The 15,749-nt window shown below is 37.6% G+C and overlaps 1 protein-coding gene and 1 non-coding gene across 5 annotated transcripts in view; both read left to right on the top strand.

Moving 5' to 3' along the window:
* The window catches only part of Ptpra (protein tyrosine phosphatase receptor type A), a 142,809-nt gene that overhangs the window by 11,618 nt on the left and 115,442 nt on the right, over window positions 1-15,749 (top strand). The gene's annotated exons all lie outside the window — the stretch shown is intronic.
* On the top strand, window positions 717-851 carry LOC141423745 (small nucleolar RNA SNORA51). Its single transcript, XR_012448564.1, has one exon. It is a non-coding gene; the product is annotated as a small nucleolar RNA SNORA51 (small nucleolar RNA).

The following is a 15,749-nucleotide window of genomic DNA, read 5'->3' as shown; positions in this document are numbered from 1 at the left end:
TTACAGATGTCTACTACCATACCCCACCTGATTATTGAGTTCTTTATTCATTATACATATAAGTCCCTTATCAGGTATTTGGTTTTTAAATAACTTCTCCCATTTGTGGGTTGTATGTTTAGGTTTTTGTCCACATATCCTCTTGGTTATGTCTAAGAGTAGAAATGCTGAGTCAAATGATAAACTGTTTAATTTATTGAGGAACTGCCCCATTTCCAAAGTTACTGAACCATTTGACAATCCCAGCAGCAATCTGAGAGTGTCTGTTTTTCCTTATCAACACTTACTATCTGTATTTTTAACTTTTAGCCATCTTAGTGGGTGTGAAGTGGAATTACCTTGTGATTTTTATTTGCAGGTCCCTAATGACTATCTATAGTGTTCTGTCTATAAAAATTCTCCTAATTTTACACACAAAAAAAACTTGCAAACAAGCTATGCATGGTGGTACATGCCTACAATCCCAGCACTCAGAAAGTGATGGTAGGAGGATTGAGGTGTTCAAGGCCAGTCTGAACTACATAGATCTTATCTCAAAAAAACCAAGGGCTGGATGTAGCTGAATGCTAAAGTTCTTGCCTAGCATGTATAAGGCCCTGGGTTCAATCCTCAGTACTGAAAAGAAATTAACAAAATAAACAAACCTTGCAAAAAAACCATAATTTTATAACCTGATAAAAATCTGCAAATATATTTCTTTTAAAAATTTCCAGATGAGCCTCCTGGTGCTTACTACAGTCTGTGTTCTTAACACTGATTGTATAGATAAAGAGGAGGGAAAGTAAATATACCCCATGTACACTTAAACTCAGGCCCTGTGCCTGGTCTGTATTATGAATGGGATGACATGGGGTGGGAGGAAAAAAAAATTCCAGATGATTAATGAAATCAAGAATGTAGGCATTGGTGATCATCAGTAGCTGTTAAAATCATTAGGGAACTTTATAATAGGGAGGTAAAACTGACAATCTTCTGATAATCATAACACCTCTAAAATTGGGACAACCAAACCTTTATTCCATCTGTGTGATACAATAGGAAGACCATAGCATCATTCATGAAATAGTCCTGCTCCCTCCTAACAAACCTGACTCTTACTGAGCTTCTAGATCTAACAGTTTACAGAATGTGATTGGCAAAATCAGAATATGAGAAATACTACAGGACAAATGAACCCAGTTCAAATAAATGTCAAGAAAAAGATATTAATGAGACTATTAGGAGTAATTTGAGTACCATTTGCATATTAGGTTATTTTAGATTAAATAAATTTAATTTTTGGGTATGATAGTATTGTTTTATTTTAAGAGAAATACTCCTTTCTTTTAGAGGTATGTACTGAAGTATTTATGAATGAAATGATGAGTGTTAAGTTGCTGGAGATTATAGATGAGAGAAGAAGTGCTATATGCTGGTAATTATTAAAGCTGAATAGTAGGTACATAAATGTTCGTTTGTAGTGTTCTCTCTACTATTGTGTATCTTTCATATTTCTATGGTAAAGCTTTTTTATTTTAGGAGAAGAAAGCAAAGATTTATTAGGATGTCATTGAATGGGGATAGAATGACTTGTAGCTATACAAAGGAGCATAGGGCTATAAAAGTTTTTTTAAAAATACTCCAATTGAAGAGTTTTATTGGAATTCATATCCATTTCTTAGAAATTAAAAAACTAACATCTTCCAATTAGTTTTTAACAGTAATTACATGGGTATTTGCTAGCCAGATTTATTTATTTATTTTTAAAATTTTGTAATGCTGGGAATCTTTTTTATTTGTATTTATTATTAGTTTTTTGACAGTACTGGTGTTTCAATTCAGGGCCTCACACTTGCTAGGCAGGCACTCTACTACTTGACCTACTCTGCCAGCCCTTTTTTGTGTTGTGTATTTTCAAGATAAGGGCTTGAGAACTATTTGCTCAGAACCATGATTCTCGGGATTTCTGCTTCCCAAGTAGCTAGGATTACAGGTGTGAGTCACAGGTACCCGACTATTTTTAAAATTTTTGCTGGCAAAATTTAAAGGAAAGTGTTTATAATTGGATGGTAGAAAAATAAATATCACACTTAATGAGCACAGCCATAGTGCTCCTTCCTTTTGGATCATGCTTCTTTTTGGTTATGATAGCCATTAAAATCAAACATTGACTTGAAATTAGACCTTTGAACTGCTCTATACAAGTATTAAATGAAATTTTTCAGGCTGGGGACATAGCGCAGTAGTAGAGCACTTGACTAGCATGTTTAAGGCTCTGAATCCAGTCCCCAATACTGCAAAAACAAAGAAACAAATAATAAAAATCCCCGAGAATTTTCAGTCATGAGAAATACTTAATCATGCAGCCTTTTTTTTTTTTTTTTTTGGTGGTACTGAAGTTTGGATCAGGGCCTTATGCTTACTAGGCAGGTGCTCTATCACTTGGGCCATGCCTCCAACCCTTTTTTGCTTTAGTTATTTTCAGATAGCTTCTCATGTTTTTGCCCCTGGACATCCTTAGACCTCCATTCTCAACCTGTGGCCTTCCATGGAGCTGGAAGGCCCACACCACCATTCCTGACTTACTGATTGAGATGGGGTCTTGCTGACTTTTTCCCCTGGCTGGCCTCAAATCTCAGTCTTTCCAATCTCTCCCTCTTGAGTAGTAAATCACAAAATATTTTTTAAAATGAGTTTCACATTAAAATTTTGTGATAGCAATGCCATTATCATGATCATTATTTGATTTGGAAACGAATATTTAGTACATGCACATTGTGTGTGTGTGTGTGTGTGTGTGTGTGTGTGTGTGTGTGTACTAGTACCTGTGCCATGTTTATAGATAAAGGCAAATTGGGAAGATACTGTCTTTAATTTACTAACAGGTGTGAAGTTCACCTATTAAGGTGTGAAAGTTTGATTCATCACTAAGGAGAAGAGCAAATTTGACTAATGATGATGGTTTAGGGTGGGAGAGCAGTGATGTGGATGGCGATATGTAGACAAGTATGATTTCAGCAGTTGAAACAATAGGGTTCCAGATTTTTGTCTTTTTGGAAGAGGTGATTATTAGGTGATAAATGGAGTGTCTGTGAAAGAAGCTGAAATCCAGCTACTGTGAATTGTACAGGTAGTTGTCAAATACTGACTGACAAAAAACTTAACCCACAATTAGTTTTCAAAGATTGGCTAACAAAGGGCTTAATAAGTATTGTAAATGCATCAATACTACCAATTAAGGAGGATGTCTTCCATTGACACATCCGTAAACCTATTACTAGAGCAATGTGGGATTGTTCCAAGATTTCCACTGTTATAAAAATAACTCAGGCCTCATCTTTTACGTGGGTGCCCATTCTGTGCTTACAGTGATGTGAATGCTTCTCCTGCCTTTCAAGGAGTGAGGCCAGTCTCTAACTTAGTGGCTCTACCTGTGCCTCTGCTTCTCTCCATACCTCTACCTCTACTTCCTGTTTAGGTCTACCCACTTTGTCACCAGGGCCTGAGTTCACAGTGACTTCCAGTTAACTGGTGGTTCTCCTTCTCACCCAAGTCTTGGGTATTAGCTAGAATGGGCCTCCCAAGTCCTCAAGTCTAAAACCCTCCAAAAAAGGCAAAACCAAAGCAGCCCAGGGATATTGGGCCAGGCCCCGGATCTTGCTACTAGTTGGTAAAGTCACAGAAGGTCCTTTTTCTTCCCATGGTTCATGTCTAGTTAGCAGTAGTGCCTCTGGTAGGGATTATCAGAGACAGGGATTATCAGAAGTGAGTTGTTTCTAGGTTGAGGTGTGGAGCATTTCAAAAAAAGGAAAAGGAGAAAACAGGCCACCCATGGTGGTGTGTGCCTGTAATCCCAGCACTCGGGAGATGGAGGCAGGATGATTGTGAGTTTTGAGGCCAGCCTGGGCTACGTAGTGAGCTCCAGGCCAGTCTGAATTACATAGTGAGACCCTGTCTCAGAGAATCAAAAAAAAAAAAAAAAAAAAGAAAAAGAAAAGATGGTTTGGTATGGGTTTTATTTAGTGTTTTGTTTTGTTTTTTTTGTAGTACTGGGGTTTGAACTCAGGGCTTCATGCTTGCTAGGCAGGCTGTGCCACTTGAACCACTTGGCCCAACCCTTCTTTTTGTGTTGGGTATTTTCAAGATAGGGTCTCAAGAACTATTTGCCTGGGCTGGCTTTGAACCACAATCCTCCTGATCTCTGCCTTCTGATTAGCTAGGATTATAGGCATGAGTCACCTGTACCCGGCTTTACTTAGTGTTTGTATTTAAAAATTATGTACATATTTGTAGTACTTATACATGTTAAAATATACAAATAATATTTAAAATATATAGTAAAAGGTAATTCTCTCTCCTCCCAACTTATTTCCAAAGCCATGCACAGATACTATAATACTTGAAAATCCTTTCAGAAATATTGCATGCCTGTATGATATGAGTATTTTATTTTACTATTTCAAGTAACAATAAAGGAGGGTATGAGAATTTCTGTCAAAATGATTGTTATAGCAGATTGAGATGTGTTTTTGCTGGGTGTGTATGTGTGTGTGTGGGTGGGTGGGTGGGTGTGTGTGTGTTGTGCTGGAATGGAAGCCAGGGTGTGTGTGTGTGTGTGTGTGTGTGTGTGGGTGTGGGTGTGTGTGTTGTGCTGGAATGGAAGCCAGGGTGTGTGTGGCTGTGGGTGTGGGTGTGTGGGTGTGGGTGTTGTGCTGGAATGGAAGCCGGGGGTGTGTGTGTGTGTGTGTGTTGTGTGTGTGTTGTGTGTGTGTGTGTGTTGTGTGTGTGTGTGTGTGTTGTGTGTGTGTGTGTGTGTGTGTGTGTGTGTTGTGTGTGTGTGTGTGTGTGTTGTGCTGGAATGGAAGCCAGGGCCGTGTGCATGTTAGATGTGATCTTCCTATCCCTGGGTGCCAGTATAAGTGACTTGGATTTTGTTTCCCTAGTGTTACTGGGAGGATTGCTTAAACCATTTATGCTTAATTGTTTAGTTTTCAAAGGTTCTACTTTGAAGAGAACTTTTGTAGAGCAAGTAGTGGTTAGTAGAGCAGTTAACTTACATGTGTCAGTTTTTTAATGTTAGAAGGGGCTTTTTGTGCATGGAAAGGACTATTTAAAATTACATGGGAAGGGGGGAGAAATGACCCAAACATTGTATGCACATATGAATAAAAGAAAAAATAAATAAATAAAATAAAATTATGTAGGTTTCAAATTAATACTGAATTCATTAAAGTGTCAATTAAAAAGGTTAATTTTCCTTTAGTCTTGTTATTGTACTTAAAGTAATTTTATATAGAAATAAGAACAGTAACTTTCATTCTTTTTAAATTATTAATTTAAACTTAACATGAAATTTCTCCAAACCTCTTACTCATTAAATTGAATTTCCTGAGAGGTTTAAAATACATTTATAAATCAGTCTGTCAAACACTAACAGGTCAGAGTTACAGTCCTAACACACAGAGTCTCCTGAAGCATTGAACAATCTGTGATCTTTAGAAATTAAACCTGCAAATGTAGTAGTAAGCAGATTCTTAAAAGACCAGTGGTTTTCATTGGCTGACTCTGAATTACCATAGCATTTGAAAAACACATATCCTAAACTTGAAAGTATTAGTATTATGGCTTTGATACACTTCATTTTATTGTTCACATTTTTCTTCCCAGAGTTGTAGTGTCACCCACTCGAGGAGGACAGCTTTACCATACTAGAAAGCCAAGATTATTGAATTGAAAATACAGGCTCATGATAACAGTTATTTATTGGTCAAAGGTTTGAGACTGGGCAAAAAGGGAACTAAAGTCTATGTTTGTAGGATAATACTACTCAAAAATACCCTTCTTTATAGTAGAGTCCTGAATGTGGTGTCAGTTGGGGAATCCATGTCTAGAATTTGTTTTGCCACTCTTTTTACTTTTTTTTCCTTTAAAAGTTTTCCCCTCCAAATCAGATTGGATTTGTGTTTCTTTCATATGTTCTTTGTCAGACTCTACAGTTATTTTAGTTCAAGGAGCTAGACAGACTAGGGTTTATAGCCATTGCTTGCTATACTTTGTGAACTTCAACAGGATACTTTAAGCCTATCTGAAACTTAGTTCCTTACCTGGTAAATGGGTTCAACAGCAGTGATATTTTACTGTGCATGTGTATTATAAGGATTAAAGATAACGTATGTTAAGTGCCTAGCACATAGTAAACCTTTAATAAATGCTAGAAAACATTACCATCTTTTTTTTTTGGTAGTCCTGGGGTTTGAACTTAGGGCTTCATGTTTGCCAGGCAGGTGCTCTATCACCTGCGCCACTCCACCAGCCCCTAAAATGTAGATTATATCTGTCTTCCCTGTCCCAATGGTTGGATTGCGATACAGTATATCTATTTGAATTACCACAGATTAAATTTTTTCCTTCCTGGTTTTAACAGGAAAAAATGTAGAAAGGATTAGGGGAGGGAAAAGAGGAAAAAGAATTGAATAAATGCAATGAACTGCAGTCTTCACTTTTTTTTTTTTTGGTGGCATTGGGGTTTGAACTCTGGGCCTCATGCTTACAAGGCGGACACTCTACCTTTTGAGCCACTCTGCCAGCCATTTTTTTATGAGAAAAGGTGTTGGGAACTATGCCTGGGCTGATCTCTGCCTCCTGAGTAACTAGGATTACAGGCATAAGCCATCGGTGCTGGGCCAGTCTTTATTTTGAACTGTCTTCTCTCAAGTTATCTCTACCTCTCTGGCCTCTCCTCAATTCCCTCAGGCACCTTTTCTTTGGCTACTCTTTGAGTTACCAAAGATTCCATCCTTGGCCTTATGTTTCACCCTAATACATTCTTCTTAGAAGCCCATGGTTTCACTTTTTTTTAGCTAATTAGGAGAAAATTTGTTCTCAAAGCAGATCTGGTTAATGGCCAACAACCTGCTTGTCTTCTCCATTGTGCTATTTCCCAGGCACATACAGAAGGTTCACAACTGAACTCATTTTCGTTTAAGTGTGTTACTTTTATTATCTGTATTTTAGTGAATGACATAACTGAGCAGTTTACACCAGAAACTTGTATGTTGTCATTCACGTGGTTGATAATACATTTTATGTCTTTAATCTTTCTCATATTTGCCTGCTTTCCCTCATCTCTCCTGTTCCTTACTTCAGGCTGCTTCTTACCTAAATGACTTGTCGCATGTTCTCTAATTAGTATTATTTCCATGTTCCAAGTCATTGATTACATGTTGCCATGAGTGGTCTTTTTTACTTCTTTATCTACTCACAACACTCAGCAATTTAAAATTCAAACTCATCAACAAAGCAAGCTTTTATAGGCAACCCAATCCCCCTTTTTGAGGCAGGGTCTTGCTACATAGACAAGGCTGGCTTCAAACTCAGACCTCCTGGCTCAGACTCTGGAGTGCTGGAGTTAAAAGAGTATACCACCATGCCCAGCCATCCAACTCCTTTGAACTTCCTTTCTAGCTTGACCTTTTTTCCTGAGCCCACTGCTTTATGCCTGTGTTATGCTCTTTCAGGCTCTTTGCCGTTGGCTGGACTGCCCATCCTCCTCTTTCTTACATGGCATTATAATTTCTTGGAGATCAGCTCCTTCAATCAGCTTTCCTCACTGCCCCAAGTCCAATTTTGGTATAGATTTTGTGTTTATTTCCATCAAGTCACTTATCAGATTGTGTCATAACCCACACATCAGCATGTGGAGATTAAGTATTTATGATCTCAGAAGGATACTTGTGGTCCAAAATGTTTAGTGATAAGTAATTTTACTGAGGCAGGGATTCATATTACTTGTGCATTGAATTTGGCAGGAGCAGAACTGAGTTCATTTAGCTATTTGGTGAGCCCAAGTAGCCTCACTCAGCATCTAATTTTGCCTTTTTATTACTTCCTGTTCTATGTAGGCCACAGATCTGACAAAGGGATTAAAACTTTCAGTGTGAAAAAATGATATTCAAAAAGAAGTCATCCAAGATTTGAAGGAATCTCATTATCAATTATATTTTATTAGATAATCACAGTGATACCTAACAGTACTTAAAAAATTTTGTTTTGTTTATATTTTTGAGACAGGGTCTCATTATGTAGCCCAGGCTGGCCTCAAACTCGCAATCCTCTTGCCTTACCCTCCCAGGTGCTGAAATTATAGGTATGTGCCACCATCCCAAACTTTTCATGACTCTGAATGTCAAAGTTTTATTAGCTTCTTTCCTTACTATACTAGTTGTTCTTTGAGGACAGGAATTGTAGCGCTCTAATACAGTGCATGGTTTATGGTAGGAATGAAGATTTACTTCAATAGAACCACTTTCTCCAGCCAGATCCCAGCTCCTAATAGTCCATTCAGCTTATGAGCTGAACTCATAATCCATTGGTGAGTTAGCATCCTCACGTTTCAGTTACCTCTCAATTGCATTGCCAGCTGGGAACCAAGCCTTCAAAACATGAGGTTTTTGTTTGTTTGTTTTGTGATACTGGTATTTGAACTTGGCTTTATGTTTGCTAGGCAGATGCTCTACAGATTGAGCTACACCTCTAGCTTTTTATATGATTAAAAAAATAGGGGGAAAAATAGGAGGCTGGGATTTGGCTCAACTGGTAGAACACCTGCCTAGTAAGTACAAAGCCCCCAGTTCAAATCCAGTACCCCCCCAAATGAGCCTTTTTTTGGGGGATACACTTTGTATCCAAACCATAAAAGTGGTATAGCCTATTTTTAAATTTTTTATTTTTAAACATTTTTGTTATAAAATAACATTCATTAGCCTGGGCCTATAGAGGGTCAAGATCATCACTATCACGGTCTTCTACCTCTGCATCTTGTCCCACTAGAAATTCTTCAGGGGCAGTCATACACATGGAGCTGTTATCTCCTATGATAACAATGCCTTCTCCTGGAGTGCCTTTTCAAGGACCTGCCTGAGGTTGTTTTACATTTTTTTTTAAATTAAGTAGAAGGGGCACAATCTAAAATAATAATAAAAAGTATAGTATAGTAAATACAAAACCAGTAACATTTATTATCACTATCAAGTCTTAGGTGTTGTGTATAATTTTTATGTGCTAAACTCTTGACAGCACAGATTGTTTAAATTGGCATTGCTATAAATGTGTGAGTAGTGTGTTGTGCTATGACGTTACAGCAGCTGCAGTGTCAACTAGATTTTAGGAATTTTTCAGCTCCATTTTGATCTGTGGGACCAGCATTGCATATGTGATCCATTGTTGACCAAACTTTGTTATGTGGCACATGACCATATAAATGCGTACATAAAGAAGTCAGAGTAGACAGACACAGTGGCTTACACTGTAATCCTAGCTACTTGGGAGGCAGAAATCCGGGGTGTGCTTCGAGGCCAGCCTAGGCAAAAAGTTTGTGAGACCTCATCTCCTCCAATAAAAGCTACAGGTGGTATGTGCCTGTCATCCCAGCTACTTGAGAAGTATAAACAGGATGATTGCAGTCCATGTTGACCCAGGCATAAACACAGGATGCTACTCAAAAAAAAGGCTAGAAGCATGAGGTTAGGTAGAGTGCCTGCCTTAAGTGTGAGACTCTTGAGTTCAAAGACCCCAGTACTGAAAAAAAAAAAAAAAAAAAGTCAGAATCAAGGTAAAGTAAATGTTTAATAGTAAGAACAAGCTGGAGACATGTTAGGATAGAAAGTGCAATACAGTTCTTTTTCTTATATGCAGCTCCTTAAGGGAGAGAGAGAGAAAGAGAAAGAGAGTATAACGAGTTCTTAAAGATATAAACCATCGTAAAATTGAAAATCAGCTTTTTGTGGCACTAAGATTTGAGGTATTTTCCTCTTAGAAGAGATGCTGTATGATTTGGTGGAGGATGTTTTCAGTAATAATTCTACAGTCATACTATAGTGCAGTATCTCACATGGGGTCCTTGGATATATTGTTGGGGGAAGCTTCTCTGAATAGACTCTGTAGCTATTCTTTCTTGTTTGTTTATTTATTTTTGGTGGTACCGGGGTTTGAATTCAGGGCCTTGACTTGCTAGGCAGGTGTTCTACAACTTGAGTTATGTCTCCAACCCTTTTTGCTTTTCCAGATAGGGTCTCAAGTTTTTGCCTAGGGCCAGCGTCAGACCACCATCCTCCTTCCTATGCCTCCTGGGATCTCAGGTATGCACCACATGCCCAGCTTATTAGTTGAGAAGGGGGTCTTGCTAACATTTTTGTCCCAGCTGGCTTCAAACTGCAGTCTTCCCAGTCTCCCTTCTAAAGTAGCTGAGATTGCTGGTGTAAGCTACCATGCCCAGCTAGACTGTTTTTAAATTCTGATAATCTGATACAAAAGCATATAATGATGCTCACCTTATAACATTAATGCCACACAATTTCAGTGCCCATGGTGTTGTTTCTATGTTTAAGGGTATTAGCAATATGATCATATACTTCATCTTTCTCTTCCTCTCCTCCCTACTTCACTCCCTCTTCCCTCCTCACCTCTGCCCCTCTTTCTCTTTGCTGCTGGGAATTGAATCCATTGCCTTATGCAAATCCCTCTACCAGTGGAAGGCCAAGTAATTTTGAGCACACTGTATGAATAAAGACTTCACAGTTGTTTGAAAGGGAAAAGTAGTGACATCTATGTTTAGGCATGCCAAGGTTTAAAAAAAAAAAAAAGAAATCTGTTGGTCTAACTATTACAATATCTATGTTGTGTGGGATGATTTAATTTCAATATTATATCTGTTGTTATCCTTAATGTTATTAGCTTGAATTTCATCAGATTTATATTTTTATATTTAATTTATAAATTGGTTTTGGCTCTACTGTGGTTGAATGTATCCCCTAAAATTCATAGTTGGAAGCTTAATCCTCAGTATAACAGTGTTGAGACATGGGGCCTTTGAAAGGTAATAGGTGATGAGATGAGGTTCCACCGTCATGAATTGATTAATGCTATTACCTTGTTTGGGTTATATTTAAGGAGTAGGTTTCTCATAAAAGAATGAGTTCAGCTCGCTCTCCTTCTCCCTTCTTCCCCCATCCTTGTCTCTGTCTTTCTCATCTGTTCTCTTGCATTCCACCATGTGATCATACTGCAAGAAGGCCCCTACCTGATGCTACATTTTATATTGGACTTCCCAGCCTCCAAAACTGAAAAATCCACCGATGTACCACCCTCCCTCTCTCTCTCCCTTCCTTCCTTTGATGTTCTGTTACAGCAACACAAAACTGGAGTGAGACAGGTTCTGTAGCTATGTGACAGCATAAATTATGTCTACACGTGTTACTTATAAAACATAAACAGCATTGGAGGTATATAAGAATTTTGTTTTCTTTTGGGGGAACTAGTCTTTTGTGATTTGTTACAAATATTTTAGTAAATGCTTTCTGTTTCTCTTGCTTGACTTTATAGAAAAATAGTAGAAATATCTATTGAGGAGTGAGGGTTTTTTCTTTTTATTTTTTAGGGTTTTTTAGGGGGTTGTAGGGGAAGGGGCAGTTTATGTTGAATGTGTAGTTTTTCTTCTGCATAATTATGGGATTTTTAGAAGACTTTGTACTATATGAATAAGAAAATAAAATATTTGAAACTTAAATGAATTTTGCTTTCTCAAATTTAAGAAATCCTATGGGAGTGAGTCTTATAGATCTTATAGCATCTCTCATTCTAAGCAGAGTCCACAATGTCCGAATAAAAGGCATTTTTCTTTTCTTTTCTTTTTAGGTACTGGGGATTGAACCTGGGGTCTCCCGCTTAATATACAAGCCCTCTACCACTTGAGTCACTCCCCTAGACCTTTTGTTTGTATTTTGTATTTTTAAATAGGGTCTTGCTAACTTTCCCCAGGCTGGCCTTGAACTTATGATCCTCCTACCTCTACCTCCAGAGTAGCTGGGATTACAGGCATGAGCCATCACCCCTGGCTTGTAAAAAGCAATTTTCTACACATCATTTCTCATAATTTACTTTTTTTTTTTTTTAAAGAATTAGAAACAGAAACGTTGATATTAAGAATATAGTTGGTGCTAAAGGACAAATCCAGCTTACAAGTAAGAGAAATCTAAAACCAACACTCCCTTGAATAGTGGCCACTTCATCTCTACATGGAGTGAATGTAGAGAATCCAATGGTTTTCAGTGCAGAGTTTAAGCCCCCAAGTGTAGACAAAAACAAAATACAAACTAAAGGACTTCGGGACATGGCTCAAGTGGAAGAGTGCTTGCATTTTTGGCAGTTGTTAGTTTTGACATCAAAACAATATTAACATAAAAGAATTTCTTTTTCTGTCTTTTACATTTCAAATAATTATGACAAAATTGTAGAAGAAGGATTCAGGATTTGTAGTCTGTATACTGTCTGGCAGGAACGTAATGAGCCTGTTTCTGTGATTATTAGGGCAGGTTGGTATGAATACCATTTACCAGGTTAAGGAAGTTTCCTTTCTCTGAAGAGCTTTTTAAATGAATGCTACTGAGTTACAGCCCATGCTTTCACTACATCTATTGGTGTTCATGTGACCTTTTTCTTTAAATTGTCAATACCATTTTATAAGAGAATGCTGGGTTATTTTTTTCTTCACAACTCATCATTTTAATAAAATATGGGTAACATAAAATTGTCATTTTAATGATTTTTGTTGGCAGTTCTGGGGTTTGAACTCAGGGCCTTGCACTTGCTAGACAGGTGCTTAATCACATGAGCCATGCCCTCAGCCCTTTCTGCTTTATTTTTCCAGTATGGTCTTGTTTTTTTGCCCTGGCTCACCTAGACTACCATCTTCCTCTTTATGCCTCCTGCATAACTGGGATGACAGATGCAAGCCGCCACGCCTGGCTTATTGGTTGAGATGGGTGTCTCACTTTTTTTTTTTTTTTTTTGGCCAGAACTGACTTCTAACTGAGATCCTCCTTATTTGTGCCTCTCAAGAAGCTGGGATTATAGGTATGAGCCACTGCACCCAGCCCCATTGTAATGATTTTTAAGCATATAATTCAGTGTATAGTCACATTGTTGTGCCACCAATAACACTATTCATTTCCAGAATTTCTTCATCAATCCAAACTGAAACTCTGTACCCATTAAATAATAACTCTCTGTTTCTTCTTCCCCTAACACTTGTCAACCATCTTTTATTAATCAGGTTTTTTGATTTTTGATTTTTTGGAGATAGGGTCTCATTGTGTAGTCCAGGTTGACCTCAAACTCTTGATCTTGCCTCAACCTCCCAAGTGCTGGAATTACAGTTTAATGAGAACCAGGCATGGTGGTACAAATCAGTTTTTAACATTAAACACAATTTGGTCATGATGTATTATATCTTTTTTAAAAATCTTATTCATTGATGGAGTCAGATTACTGATATTTGGGTTAAATTTTTTTCTGATAATAGTTCAAGCTGTTTTCTAATTTCCTTTGTGGATTTTTTTCTTAGATCTGTGGTATTTATGTATCTTTTAATTTTCAAATATGGGGTTTTTCTAGTTATCCTTTTGTAACGGGTTTATAGAGTAATTTAATTGTGGTTAAAGAATATGATCTATGCACTTTCAGTCCTTTGGAAACTATTAATGTTTATTTACCACTTGAGTTACTATACCTTTCACCCAGATTCCTCTGTTGTCAACATTTTACCACAATTACCTTCTCATTCTCACTTTTGCCATCTATCTATATGATTTTTCCAAATTATTTGAGACATACGTTGCAGACATAATGCTTCATAGCTCTTAAATCACTGTGTAGTTCTTAAGAGCAGGGACACTTGCCTACATAGCTGCAACACTCCCATTAAAATCAGGAAATAAATATTGACATATGCATTTAATTCATAGACCTCCATGTGTTAGTTTTTCATTGTTGTGACAAAATACCTGACATAACTTAAAAAATAAAAAAGAAGGAAAGATGTATTATGGCTCACAATTTCAGAGGTTTCTGTCCATGGTCATCTGACTTCATTGCTATGGATTTGTCCTGAGGTGGAACATCATGGCCATTGGAACATGTGGCAGAAGAGCCTGCTTAGTTCACGGCAGCCAGGAAACAGAGGGACAGACAGCATGCCTATGCTAGCTAACTTCCTCCCTCTTTTGTTCCATTCAGACCCCTAGTCTTGGATACTGCCACCCACACGCAGAGTGGATCTTCCCCCTGAGTTGCTGTCCTGCATGCCAGTAATCTCTGGAAATGCCTTCAGAGACACATGCAGAAGTGTGCTTTATTAATATCCAAGTTGTCTCTCAGCCCATTCAAACTGATAATCAAGATTAACTCACACCCCAATTTCACTGATCTCCCAATTATGTCCTTTGTAGTAAAAATGAAACAACAACAAAAACTACTTCCCTCCTCCAGAAAACAAAAACTGGAAAACCTCTTACCTCTCCACTACTTTTATTTGTGATTCAGGGACCATTCAGGATCATGCTTTGCATTTAGTTGTCATTTCTCTTTAGTCTTCTTCAAACTGGAATTGTTCCTCAGTTTTTCCTTCTTTTCAATGATCTTGACATCTTTGAGTAGGCCAATTGCTTTGCAAAATGTTCCCCAATCTGAGTTAGTCTGACGTTTCCTTATGAATAGATTTAGGTTATGCAGATTTGGCAGGAATACCACAGACATGATGTGGTATTCTCACTGCATTATTTCAGGAGGCATATGTCAGTTTGTCCCATTTTAGGTTATGTTCAGTTTTGATCATGTGGTCAAGATGTTGTCTGACAGGTTTCTGAAAAGCTAGTTCAAAAGTATTTGTGCTTACTAATTGTACACATTTTAGGTAAGTAGCCCATTTCTCTTCAAATTTTCATCAACTTTTAGTATCCATTGATGATTTGTGCCCAAATCAGTTATTGCTATGGTGGTTAGCAGATGGTAAGTTTTAAAAATTTTCATCATTCCTTCTGCATTCATCTGGCATTTTGCTATAAGAAAAAAATAATCTCTTCTTGTTTTTTTTTTTTAATCTTTTAAAAATACCAACATAGACTCATGGATTCTTATTTTACATTTTTCACTTATTTTGATGTTCAAGTTGCCCCAGATTTGGCCAGTAGGAAACCTGTCAAGATTGCCCCCTGTATCATTTTTTCATGTCCTCATCATTCTTTGACCACTTTTCTCCCTCCCCCACCCCCCTTTTTTGCCACAACATTTTTTATGTTCATCTTGTACTTTAGATGTCTCAGTCCTGGAATCAAACATTTTATCAAGGAACTCTGGTTCCTTTTATTTGAGAATGTATTTAGAAAACAAGATCTGAGCACTAATGTGTTCCTTGCTACTGGAGTGTCTTGCCCTTAGGCTCCATGTGAGGACAGAACTGTAAAACTTTTAATATATACATGGGATTCCATGTATTAAGTGTGTCTGAGAGATGACACAGAGAGGTCAGTACCTTTGAAAGTTTATTATTCAGTGTCCCAGAAGCAAGGTGTACACCATGTTAACACAGGACCACATGGAGAAGCACCAGGATGGATCAGGAGGCAGAAGGAGCCAGAGAAAGTCATGAGTGAAAGCCATTTTTACTATAGCAGTGGGAAGTTGTTAGGTAGAGATACCTCTTATTGGATAGAAAGCAAAACACAGATGTTGGGGTCTGCGGGCAAGGGTTTGTAATAGGATTTTTGCTGTTATTTTGGCTAGAGCTTTCAAGATGTTGAATCATCAATTACAGAATATAAAGAATGATTATTAGATGTGTATGTGTGTCTATACATACATGTGCATATAAACATACACAAGCATCTGTATCTGCCTGTAAATATAAAAGCTATGATTTTACTCTGGCAAACCTAATT

The sequence above is a fragment of the Castor canadensis genome, chromosome 5, assembly GCF_047511655.1.
Source record: "Castor canadensis chromosome 5, mCasCan1.hap1v2, whole genome shotgun sequence".
Taxonomy (NCBI): Eukaryota; Metazoa; Chordata; class Mammalia; order Rodentia; family Castoridae; genus Castor; species Castor canadensis.
Note: the sequence above shows the minus strand (reverse complement) of the source record. Positions and strands in the feature narration are given on the sequence as shown.